The 13,996-nt window shown below is 36.4% G+C and overlaps 1 protein-coding gene across 1 annotated transcript in view; it reads right to left on the bottom strand.

Moving 5' to 3' along the window:
• The window catches only part of TENM2 (teneurin transmembrane protein 2), a 1,882,184-nt gene that overhangs the window by 1,273,640 nt on the left and 594,548 nt on the right, over positions 1–13,996 (bottom strand). The window contains exon 6 of the mRNA XM_082724104.1: positions 3,341–3,441. The gene's annotated coding sequence lies outside the window, so the exon portion shown is untranslated. The remainder of the gene's footprint in view (positions 1–3,340; positions 3,442–13,996) is intronic.

The following is a 13,996-nucleotide window of genomic DNA, read 5'->3' on the forward strand; positions in this document are numbered from 1 at the left end:
TTTGTAACTGGTAAGATATTGAACATCACCCAAAAACAAGATTGCTTGGTTATAGACATTGACTGGAGGCGAAGCCTGGATGCTTTTGTGTTCTACATGGCATTTTCCCATGTACTCTGTGTGTGTGTGTGTGTGTACGCAACTGTGCATGTGTGTGAGTGTGTGTTCCTGGCAAACACCTTTGAGCAAGTTGTACTCTGATCAAAATAACATAATTATCAGACTTTAGTCATCTAATCAGCCTGATTTCCCCAGAAGATACAGCAAATTGCTCCCAGACCCAGAAAATAGAAGGGGAGGGAATCTTCTAACTAACTGAAGACTTTGCCTCCCTTGGTGTGTTTCTTCTTGCCTTTGAATGAACTTATCTCTGAGCTATAGATCAGAAAGTAAAATCCATTACATACTAAATGAGGAAGGCATTATTATACAGAGAGCGGGCTTCTAAATCTGTAAGGGCTGAATTCAGCTTGACTGACCCACTAGCTTCCAGGCTGAGTGGCCATTCTTATTTTATTTTATTATTTTTTTAATCAATCATACATTTTCTAGAAAACAGTTATTGATTACCATTTATGTTTCTAGACCTCGTTGTCATCCCAGGTCTACAATATAGAACAAGGACAGATAAGTCTTTGAGCTTTACTTGCTTCATCTATAAATTGGGAATGTATAGGATTTACAGTAAGAATTAAATAAAAATATGTATCTAAAGTATCTAATACAGTGCCTGGCACTCAAAAGGGGATTAACAAATCATAATGATCACAAAACCAAGGATGATGATAATTCTCACTGAAGATTTCATATAATCATGGATATTCCTTTGCATAGGGGGAAAAAAGCAGTTGCTTGAATGTGGTTTTTTTTCCCCCTAGTAAATAGCTATAATTTCCAAAGTCTTTACTCCTTGAAGTCTAGATAATACAGTCTGTTTTAAAGTAAAAATGCTATCTTAGAGGGGTATCATTTTAAGCCACATTTACTACGAATGCTCTAATTCATACTGATTTATCAGATTAGTTTACAAATTACCTGGCAAGACCTGAAAGAGTAGAGAGTTGAAAGGGACATTTTATTAAGAGAGATATAAAAGATCTTGGGCGAAGGAACTATTATGAGAGCTACAATAGTAGAAGATTCTAAAAAAAAAAAAAAAAAAAAAAAAACAACCAAAAAACAAAAAACAAAAAAACACAGGGGAACAGAAGTTTTAAGAAAGAAGAAAGGGAGAAGACAGATAGCTACTAAAACTCTCTAGTCGGTTCCCATCAGACTGAAAAGAGTTTCTATTAAATTTCTAGAATCTGCATAAGCAAGAAACCCCTGTCTGGCTCTCTTGCCTTATATAGTTCTTTGTTCATTACATTCTAGTCACACAGATCTTCTTCCTGTCCATCAAAGTCCAAGTACGCCCCCGGTCTCAGTTTCATGGCTTTGGGATTTTTGCATTTGCCAGAATCATTCTGTTTGTAATGGTGCAGCCCAACATTTTCTCATGGTTGCCTCAAAGGTGTGTCAGCTCATTAGAGAGTCTTTCATGAATACCTGACTTAAGGTAACCCTGGATACTCTCTAACATACCACTCTATTTATTATTTATATATAATTGTCATTGTATTTACTATCATCTAATCTTTTCTTTTTTTTTTCCTTAACTTATTCAGCTTTTTAATTATTTGACTCCACCTGAATTTCTATAACGTAAGCTCTATATACACAGGGTGGTTGACTATCTTTTTTACTGCTGTACCTCTAGCACTGAGGATTGTGCTTGCCATCTAGTAGGCTCTCAATAAAAAATTCTTGAATGAATAAATGATTGAATACCAGCATTAAAAAAATCCTTCAAAGGGATGTTGAGAAATGGCAAAGAATAATTTTACCAAATTGACAATTTTGCCTAGGGCCAAAGCTGAACATAACATTAATAATGTTCATTGATATTTTCTGGACTAATTTTGACATCTCTAATGAAAGAATTGCTCCTTCATGCATTCAGTTCTGGGAAATCAGTTATTATTCTAATCAATGTCTTTCTAATTTGAGCAGTGGTTATTTTAAATCACCACAAAGGTGTGTTTTACCATGTGTCACAAACAGAATTTTTGTATTTCTGTATATTATAAGGGAGAGGTGATTTTTAAATTTATGTATGGAGGATTATAATTACATAGATATATGTTGTATATTAATACTATCAGGAAGAACAATCACAGCTTTTATTTAAATGGATGCTTGGCAAAATATCATTACCTTCATTCTATCCCTCAAAAATATATAACCAATTACTTACCTTGTTTCATTTTCCTAGTGACAAATTTCATTAGTTTAAGACATTTTTTAAATTCCACAATTTCCTTATTTGCTATCACATTACTTCTAAGAATGTTAAACTCCTGCTAATCCACAAATAAGATATTCAATGCCAGTATGTCAAACACAAGTTCTTATCTAGAGCTCAAAAACATCTTGAGCTACAAACAGAATGGCAATTACGGATGCAAGAAACGTATCACTCCCTCAAGGCTTTTCAGAAATCTTGATTATTTAATCAGTGTTCTTGATTTGTAAGGCTAGGTAGTAGATGGTTCCCAAAATGTGTCACATTGGACATTATCCAGATGGAGTGCCAGTTTTCATTTGAGATTAAAGAGGTAAAACCCAACAAAAAAGGTTTTCCACCATCTCGGACTATAGCTCAACTTATATCAGATGACAAATAAAACCTGGCAGTCTGCTTTGCCCATGATTTTAAAACAGAAACTTCATTGAACTGCCAGTTACCAAATGAGCTGATTAACTCTGATGTTGATTAAAGTTTTATACCATGTTTTTATTACTGACAAGTTTCTTTCTTCTCTCTTTTTGGGGGTCTTGTTCTTTCAATGCAATTCTCACCTTGTGTCTAAGATTTCACTACGTCATTTACGTTTTGATATATACACTTACTGGTACTATTTTCAAGGATTTCTAGTGTATGCTTGCAAAATTAATATATAATATGCACTGCATAGGAGGAATCTAAATCATGCATATTCCTTTCAAAGTTATACATAGGAGCACCATAGTGATGTTCAACTTAACTCTTCCCAGATATCTCTCTCTCTTATTTAGCCCTTTCATTTAATGTATACAAAGTTCCAATTTTTTAAAAACGTGACTCTTTCTTTACACACATGTCATCCCTGAGGTTGACTGTTCTACTGAAGAATAAACAACAGCTACAAGGAAAGTCAGACAGGGATTGGACAATAGCATGTAGACAGACAAAATAATAATAATAATAATAATAATAATAATAAATAATGTTCATTAGTATTGATACTAAGAAACTCACAAGAGATTAAAGGCCCAGGAGACTGAAGTCCAAGAGTTGAGGAAGCAATCACTTCAGATGTTTAGGCTGGAGAGGAGTCAGTATCCCAGGCTGTGAGGTACCTTAAATGAAGGGCACCAATAGTTAGGTCGAGAAGTTAGCCTGATCAAAAGATGGAATTAGATGGTGTTGGATGTATGCTTTAAGATAGCATTTCCCCTTTAATCTTATGAAAGTTCTTTCAATTCCTTAATAGAGCTTGCTCACTCTCATTGTGGGTGAATGATAATAATTTGTTTTTCTAGAACATTCCTTCCTTTCCCTACCCCTCTTTCCCCTCCATTTCCCTGGCTATAAGGTTGCCTCTCTCTCAGTTTTCATTTCCATATCACTTCCAGAAGAAAGATTTTGCTGACTGGGCACATGCATATTATGTATCCCTAGAGCCCTGTATTTCTTCCTTCAGAGAACTGGGGCTGTAACAGGACTACTAGCTACCAGTCTGGGTCAGTCACCAGGTTCTAAATACCTTGAAGATACGTACTATATTGATTTTTATGCATTCCTATATCTTTACTATCCAGCACAGCATCTTCCAACTCTTTGATAATTATTTGTTAAAGGAAAAAATATTGCTTATGGGTGTGGATAGCTATGGACACCTGGATATAAACAGGAAATTGATTGCTCCTTGTTGAACAGTAAGCATTAATAGTGGTAGAAAAACTGGTATCTGCAGGGGCAGGGCTAAAGGAACTGAGATTCTTGACAACGATGCAGGATGAGGATATAACCGTGGAATTCCATTCAGCAGTCCCTGGCATGCTGATTTAGATATTAAGAAAGAAGCTAATAGTAATAATACTTTCCAACCTCCCTGCACTTCATACCCAAAAGATTTACTGAGTTTTATAAACACTGATTAGTCATCCTTGCCCTAGTGAGGTGGATAAGAGTTATTATGCTCATATTATGAAGAAGAAAACCAAGGCAGAGAGAGATTAAGTGGTTAACCCAAGGTCAGGCAGTGAGTCATGGAGAGCTGGCACTTAGACATAGAGTTTTAAACTTGCAGCTCTCTGTTTAGTCTATTAAGCATAGAACTAGAAGTTGGATGCCTTCCTGAAGCCCCTCAGAAGGAAAAGTAGCTACCTTTTCCATGCTTTCCCATTGCCATTGGCACCACCAATGCCACTGTCTTTATGCCAGGCATAATTCCTAGCACTTTCTATATATGAAGCCACTGAATCCTGCAACAACAACAACAAAAACCTTGAAATAACTTCCATTTTTTCCACTTAAAAGATAAGAAAATTGTGTTTCAGAAATATAAATTAACTATTATATAAGAGACTTGGAATTCAGACCCCCAATTAGGGGGTTAGTCTATGCTACTTTCCAACACCCTATAACTTAAATGCTTGTGTACAGGTTATTAGTACACGATAGGGTCAGGTATGGGTGTTAGTATTAGTACATGATAGGTATGGTATGGGTAAGTGATAAAATTCACAAAGGAGAGCAGAGTACTAGAATATAATTGATTCCCAATAAATGTTTATGGAATAAATAACAGAGAGAAGGTAAAATCTCTCCCAAGATCACAGGTAACTGAAACTAGGATCTAGCATTTGAATGGTTCAGTCACAGAGGAGGAACGGATATCAAGTTCATTGCTCTGATTCCTGGATGCAGACATTAGTAGGGATGCCTGGGTATTCTCTCAGGAAGGGGAAATGGAAGCATAATCAATTGCAACTTCACATCTCTTCCATTCCAGCAAGAATACGAATCTACCTTTACCTTTACCCATTTAAGCATTTATAAAAAAAGTATATGCAAAGGTTAATATATCAAGAAATTCATTATAATTCTGCTAGGAAAATCTAGATACTACCTAAATATCCAACAAATGAATATCAATTTAATTTGCCAATATCTTATAATACCTTACAAGTTATACCATTAAACACAGTGCTTACACGTAATCTTTGAATACGTCAGAGTTACAGCATATGATTATATAAAAAGAGCAGGCTCCAGAATAGTAGAGTTACGATCCTGTTTTTTGAAATTATACACACACACACACACACACACACATATAAGACTACGGAAGAACACACCCAGATAGCTAACAGTGGTTATCTCTAAAAACAGGATTATGGGCATCTTTCTTTGGTTTATCTATGTTTTCTGAATCTTCTGTAATGATTATCATTCTTATAATGAGCAGAACAAAGTTATTTTTAATTTTGAAAAAAAATTAAAACAGATGCCTAAGGGAAGAATGGGTTTTGAACCACTGGAATCATAAACCAGGCACCAGCTGCCACCTGAAAATCTCGGCTTTAAAATAAGCCAGACTCCTGAACATACCCAAGCATGTGTTTCCCCTCCCATGCCACACATACTGTTCTTTGATATAAGAAATCAAATGATTCATTCTGTTCCCTTCCACCTTACCCTGACATAGCAAAGATGGAATGTGCACTATTTCCAAATCAAAATAGGCACAGTGCAGCAAGAGGCACTTCCAAATGATGAAATTAGATTAGAAGTTAAGGCAAAATATGTTTAACTGGCTTTTAAAGAAATTTGGTGGAACACATTACTATAAACAGTACATTTGGGCAGCCAAACAAACTTTGCCCAGAGAAAATCAATTTTGCTCCCCAAACAATGAGAAAAATTACTTTAGATTCGACATTAAATATTGTCTTAAGTATTTTTTACGAAGCATTTCTATAACTCTGTGTAGAAATAGGAGTCAAAGGATGCCTTGGTTACTATGGTAACAGTCTCTCTCGGAAGAGCCAAGGATGAAGTAGCGTACATTCGCCCTGCATATATTTGGCCAATCAATAAACAAAAGACTTAATCTGCATGCATCACATTAGAAAAGTGGTCAAGGTGTACACGATTAGTAAAAGGGTAGGGGGTATCCAGGTATTCGGGGTTCAATCATCCAGCCTCATTTTCAGCCAAGCTTTGTTAACACTTTCTTCATTTAGAAACCCATTATGAAGATAAATTATTGCTAAAATGCCTGTAGATACTTGAAAAATGGAAATCTTCATTACACAATTTTAACATAACAGTATAACATGCAAGGTGGTAAACTATGATTAGGAATATAGAAAAATATGTGCTCTAGTGGGAGATGCACACACCCAGGAGCCCCCAGGAGTAATGGTAACAATAATATGGTTAATATTTCCTGAACATTTACTATGGGCCACACATGAGCTAAGTGTTTTCCATGAATTTTTTTACTGACTCATTTAAACAACCTTAACAGTTACTACTATGAGTTTTCATTACCATTTTTCAAATGATGTGAGAACTATTTTTATTCCTGTTTTACTGATGAGGGAACTCACACTACGAGATTCAAATAAGTATCCCAACAGCTTCCATCTTGGCAGTGCTGGAGGCCAGGGTTCAAACCAGAGCTGTGAGCTATGGTGGCATGCTCTATCCACTACACTGTACTGCCAGTTTTGTCAGTGATCAACAGCATGACTTTATGAAAGCAACTTTACTTTTCTGAGTCTCAGACTCAGGTTTTTGTGAGGTTATAACTACATAGGCGAGGTTAATAGAAAGCACATAATAGGTGCTCACTACATGTTCTTCCTTTCCTCTTGAAAATCTGTAGTTCCAGGGTGCCTGGGTGGCTCAGTGAGTTAAGCATCTGCCTTCAGCTCAGGTAAAGATTCCAAGGTCCTGGGATAGAGCTCTAGGTGGAGTCCCACATAGAGCCCCAGGTCAGGCTTCTTGCTGACCTGCTTCTCTCTCTGCCTCTGCCTGTTGCTCCCCCTGCTTATGCTCTTTCTTTTGCTCTCTCTCTGTCAAAAAAATAATATCTTAAAAAAAAGAAAAGAAAAGAAAAGAAAACCTTCAGTTCCTCAGAACCAACATAGGTTATTGTGAATATTAACCAATCCTGACTTATGCAGGATAAAAGAGAGTTGAGAATTGTTAGAATATTAAAATTTCATTTTACTTCCTGGGTATAGCGTCTTCCTCCTTGAACACATGAACATATTATCAACAAAAGCATACACACACACACACACACACATACCCCCAGGGGTTTCATCTCACATATTCTTACCTCTATTATATGATATAGTCCCAAGAAATATGGCAGCAGGGATGGTGGCAGAGGGAAATACAGTAAACAGAACAGTCATCAGAAAGCTACCTGTGTGACTGAGAGCTTCTGTAACATCACCTTTCTGGGCCTCAATGTCCTCTGCTATAGCAGGAAAGAGCTGAAGGTTTATTTCTTCCAAATAAATTCCAGGAGTAACTATCCATAAGACTGTTGCTGTGAACTGAATGGCCCTTGCCCGTTTGAACTCTATTTCTCTTATACCTTTTTCTTGGAATTTCACACCTGGCTACAGGAAGTGGGTCATCTTCAGTCTTCATGCACAATGCCTACCTGCTAGGTAGTTCTCCTTGTCCCCTCACAGGCTCCTCTTTGTAACAGAGATTCCACAGTTCGGCGCTCTATTGAAACCCTGATGCTCTTTGTAGTCACTGAAATGTTTATTCTGAATTCTGTTATGATATAAATTATTCCTCTGGGATAAAGACCCTACATTAGGAGTGGGACAGCAAATACTTGCTTAAATGATCCAGAAGTCCCTCAATATTAAAAAAAAAAAAAATGACCAAAGTATCAGTGAAAAAGCAAAAGAGGGAGGCACTTTAGAGGATCAATTGTTTTGGAATAGAATTACAGAATTGTTTCTTTTCCTGAGTTTAAATGAAAGGTTTGTGTCACCTTTAGATGGATGCCTTCTAAGTTGTTTCATGAGGCATTTTCATTAGTAGCATCTACACAGAAAAGAGTATTTAGCATCTGTTCTTCACTTATACATTTCCTTAGGTAAAATCATAAATATGATCCCTGAATTTCATACCTATCTGAGCATAACATGAAGCTAATATTTAAGCCATCTATAGGAAATGTCTTCTTGCAAACTCGACATGGGAGTACATGGAGCCTCTCTATCTTTGGTCACGTGGAGTTGGGAGCTTTATACCTTAAAAAGCACAACCAAGTGTCAATTGTCTGGCTCCTTAAGAGGCAGGCCCATTGTTGTCTCAAATACCAGCTGCAGTTTGAATTCACCTGGAATGGTGTTTCAGAAAAATCCCTTTCAGTGACGGGAGAGGAGGCCTGTAGTCTAAGAAATAATTCCGTGTTGGAACTGAGATTCAAGACATTCCTCTCCCCATCCTTTTAAAGCAGAATTTGCAAACTGCTGGCCCACGGGTTATCCCCAGAAGGGATTATATAGGCTGCAGTGGGGGCTGAATAGTGTTTTACATTTGAATTAATCGTCAATGTTTAAAAATCATTAGATTTCACTGCTTCTCTTGAAAAAGCTGGCAACTCTGGACCTGCATTCCCACATGGCGACCATCTGCTGAATCTGAGTAGGGGCTGCTCATATTTACAGTGGCATGTGCTATCCAGTGCCCCACTGTCCCCACCACTCCTGAGTGTTTACTCTTCGGTGGGGCTCAATGTCACCCTCCCTATAATATTTTACACCTGGAGCACTTCACCATTTCCTTTATCTAGAATGATAAATATTGAACAGCAGGTATAGCTCAGGCCCCAACCAACAAGAATTATTGTAGACACTAGAAGAAGTGTCTGGGGCTCCCTGCGATGCTGCGAGTTAACCCTTTTGTTGTGAGACTATGTACATAGTGGTGAGAAGTTGCTTAGGAAAAACCCAGGGCACTTGGGCAGCTTGTGGGTCCCTGCGCACTGTAGCAGAGCCACATTGCACCTGCTGGACATGGTGGGCTTGGTGATGAATATCAGTCTCGCTTTAAGTATTTAAATGTGTGGCCCTAGCTTTAAGTGAAATTCACTTTTGTGAACAGATAGATAGAAATGGACTGCATAGAGCATCACTCCCAGGTGGAATACTATGTCAGTGTCTGTGTTCTATTTTCCCTGGTATTACAACTTCAACCTGAATTTTTTAAAAGCAGTTTCACAGGGAAAATGCTAAATGCCATATTCACAAGTTCAACTAGAATTGGTCTTTCAAGCAGGAAAAAACATGCTTTCTGATAGAGAATAGGAGGTAACACAAACTTTATATTCCTATCTTTCATTTGTGTGTCACAGAGTATTTCATTCATGAACTGTCCCATTTGGTTATGTTTTGAGTTAAAATGTTAAATATTTTTTTTAAGTTATCACAGTACCTCTCAAGGACACCTAAGAGGCTTTATACATGGTGTATGGCAGAATTTCTCAACCTCAGCAGTGCTGGCAAGTTAGACTAGATCATTTTTGGGTGGTGGTGGGGAGGAACTTTCCTCTGCATTGTAACATGATGGCAACATCCTTGGTCTCTACCTACTGGATGCCAGCAACTATCCCCAGGCATGACAACCAAAAACTGCCAAATGTTTCCAAGAAGGCAAATGATTCTTGGTTGAGAGTCATTGGTCTATATTACCACAACCAAAAAGGGTCACATAGTTGATAACTGTTTACAACCCCAAGTGTAATATCATAATATATTGTTAGGAACATAATGATGACTTATTTCTATATACTACAAACAGAGGTTTGACAATTTGTGATGTTGCTTAACATGACCTTTTAATTGCCTTTTCTTTTGGGAAGATATGAAAAAGCATAGTTTTAGATAGTCATTTGGAGCCTTTTTAGAGGGGGGTGAGAAAAAAACACAGATAGTTTTGTTTCATGTTTTCTAACTCATTAAAATTCTAACTTTTAGATTTTCTGGAACATTTGTGATGATTATAAGGTCTTCCCTCCACAATACTTCCTGTGACTGATTTTTTTTTTTTAAATAGGCTCCACCTCCACCCCCGCTGTCCTGCTCCCAGCATGGAACCCAACTGGGGGCTTGAACTCACAACCCTGAGATCAGGATCTGAGCTGAAATCAAGAGTTGGACACTTAATCTACTGCATCAACCGGTACCCCATTGCGCCTGATTTTAAAAGGCATATGTCCTTAATTACTAATTTTTCCTATAAATACCAGACTATGAAGAAGAATCAGACTTAGGGAGGTTAAGTGACTTCTCCATAGCCGAAAACTGCTTAGAGATTTGGTGCTTGCACTTGTGATTGATCTCTTCAGAATGAAGAATTCTGTGGGTCATTTACCGAGATGGTATACTAAATAGTTCTTCTTATTCCCTGTTGCGGTATTTTCCACAACCATTATAATAAACTACTGCTCAAATTATTGACAGGGAATATTACCTAATACTGAAAGTGCTTTGAAACTAGCAAAATGATTAAATTAAGTTCAGGGTAGTTTTAATATTTAATAATACCAGCACTCACCTGGTTAGAGGTTTTAGAGCTACACTTGACATCCTGATATCTCCCTTTCATCACCTACCATTAACAAGCCCTGTGAAAACTGCCTTAGAAATAGATTTGAAAGTGTGCCTGGGTGGCTCAGTGGGTTAAAGCCTCTGCCTTCAACTCAGGTCATTGTCTCAGAGTCCTACGATTGTGCCCCGAGTTGGGCTTTCTGCTCAGTGGGTAGCCTGCTTCCTCCTCTCTCTGCCCTCTCTTTCTCTCTGCCTGCCTCTCGGCCTACTTATGATCTCTCTCTGCCAAATAAATAAATAAAATCTTAAAAAAAAAAAAAAAGAAATAGATTTGAAATGTTTTCTTCTCTCACATCTACCACTCCAAGTTTGCTTGGACCCTCATTATCTTCACCCTCAACTAGTACAATGGCTTACAATTAAAGTTGTGCTTTCTCAAATCACCCACTATTTGACACCATGATTACTATTTGTAAAACTCAAATCTGATTTTATGTCTTTATTTAAAAGCTTCCCATTGCTTACAAAGGCCAAATTCTTTAACACACACACACACACACACACACACACACACACACACACACCTTTCTACCCTCAGATGCTTCTTCCTACTATGTGATAATTATTAAGCTCACAAGCTATTAAAAAAAAAAAAAGGTCTATTATGTGCTTTCCCATTTCTGTGTCCCCTTGGTTTGTACCACTCATACCTGGAAAAGTTTCACTTCTTTTAAACTCACCTAGAATGCCACCTGCCCCATATTTTTTACTATCCCCTGAAAGACTTAACCTTCCTTGCTGTTCCAGACCTTCCAGAGAAGCATTTTTTACTGTGGTCTTGGAATCATTTTTACGTCTGTTTCATGCATGAAACAGTAAGCTGCTATAAGCTGGAAAATTAGTCAACTCTATGCTAACATGTGTATCTTTCACTTGGTAAAGGGTGTACCATATAGAAAGATGGTTTTTAGTTTTCCTTTTTTTTTTTCAATGATTTTATTTATTTATTTCACAGGCAGAGATCACAAGTAAGCAGAGAGGCAGAGAGGCAGGCAGAAAGGGGAGGGAAGCAGGCCCCTTGCAGAGCATTGAGCCCAATGTGGGGCTCTATCCCAGGACTCTGGGACCATGACCCAAGCCAAAAAAAGAAGCTTTAACCCATAGACCCACCCAGGTGCCCCGGTTTTTTAGTTTTTCAAATATATATTTTATTTACTTTAAAATGGGTCTATCACATGGAAAGAACTCAGTAGATATTCCCAAATAACTGCCTTATTTAGAAACTTATAATGTATTTAAACAATTTTAACAGATACTTACTGGATGCTTTGTGTTCTAGGTCCTGTTCTAAGTAATTTAAATCAATAATATGCATTCAATCACATTCACATAGAAAATAAAGTGATCTATATAGTTTCTTAGTGTTCAAAAAGAGGAGAGTTTGTTTAGAGGCAGAATCAGAGAGGTTACTTTATGGTTAGTTTTTTAATCCATACAGATCCAATTAAGATTTTATTATATAAAATACATAATCTTCTCAGCACAGTACCTAGCATTTAGTAAAAGTTAAATATATGTTGCTTGATGATATTACTATTATCATTACTGTTATTTTTACTCCCTATTAGAGGAAATACCTCAAAATGGAAAAAAAATCCAAATAATGTGAGGTGACAAAGAGGTTGTAAAAATAAAAATCTATAATCTCTTAACAAAATATTTTTATACTTCAATTTATTTTTTAATTCAGTAAGTACTTATTGAATCCAGTTAAAGCAGAAAAATGGAATCAGCTAAAGTAGAAAATGCTATGAAAAGATAGATATGTCACTAACCCCCAAATTCAGTGATTTTCATTTAAAATATTAATGAAGTTAAAAAAATAAAGGACTTGTTTTAAATGGTATATTTCTTTATAGCATAGTTAGTATCCTTCTATTGATTAGAATATCTGATCCACTAGACTGTCTATATCATGAACCATGTAGTTGAGTGTCTTGTAAATGAAGAGTACAAACTATCATTTACAGTGGGGAAGTTTTTGTTTCCACACTTGCTTCAGTCTTCTCATTTTATGTCACACTGTGGCACATGCATTTGTTTAACACTGTTTGTTCCCCTTATAAGAAATCATATCCATTCAGAGAAATTCTATTGCCTATTTTTGGAATAATTATTATTTTGGGGATAATTATCTTGGGTTTTCAAATCAATGGTAACTTACACATTGAGTACTTTTTCTGTAAAAAATATAGTCTAAATTGACAAATATTTGAGAGATATACTTATATTTTTAATATTTGAGCTATACTCTCCAATATGATAGCTGCTGACCATATGTAGTTTTTGAACTAGTCCGAATTTCAGTGTGCTGTAAAATCTCAAAAAATTAGTACAGACAATAATATAAAATAGGTCATGTATTTATAATAGGTCACATAACCTTATGTGTGTGTATTTGTGCATATGAATATATGTTGAAATAGTATTTTATGCACTAGGTTACATAATATATGAAAATTCCATTATTCTCCTTTTTAACATGTGGATATTAGAGAATTTTTAATTGCATATACAGATCACCTCATATTGTTCTAGTACATGGCTGCTTTAGACACTTTGTTCCTAGAATGAATCATATCTTTGTTTTCCTTTATCCTGTGTTAACTACCACTGAAAGAGAATTATAGGACCAATTGCTCCAGCAATCAAGTTTACAGATAAGGAAATGGAAGTTCAGAAACACTCATGTGATATACATTCATAAGGCTAACCAGAGACATAAGAGAAGTGGAACATGTATCTCTAGACTTCCAAAGCTAAGCTAAGTTACTGGCAAAGTAGCAGATAACAGTGAATAACTGTACCATGCTGTGTTGCATTCATCTATAAGATTCTGACATGAATTTTCCTTGTGTGCAATGGGGAAAAAGATAAAGCAATTGTGCTAAATAATAATAATGATAAAGTTAGCTTTGTAAAGAAACAAAAAAGCTAACAAATTCCAAAATGGGATCTTTATATAGTAAGAGATACTAACTGATAAAATGAACCCGTTAAAATATCTCTGACCACCTCTATACTTTGGTGACTTTGTTTACAAAGTAGTAAGAATGAGCCTGTGTCAATGAATGAAAAATAAAACCCACATTTCTTGGGAAGGAGGCATCCGTCTTTTTCTATTTGTAAATGCTGACGAGCAGAGTTTAAGGAGGGCTAATGTCACCCATTCATCTTAATTAAAGAGTTAATTGCTCGTGTATCCTGATTTAGTTAACCGAACCTGGTAGCGTGGGAAGCCCTTCCCTCTATGTAT

This window comes from Mustela nivalis (genome assembly GCF_964662115.1).
Source record: "Mustela nivalis genome assembly, chromosome: 3".
NCBI lineage: Eukaryota > Metazoa > Chordata > Mammalia > Carnivora > Mustelidae > Mustela > Mustela nivalis.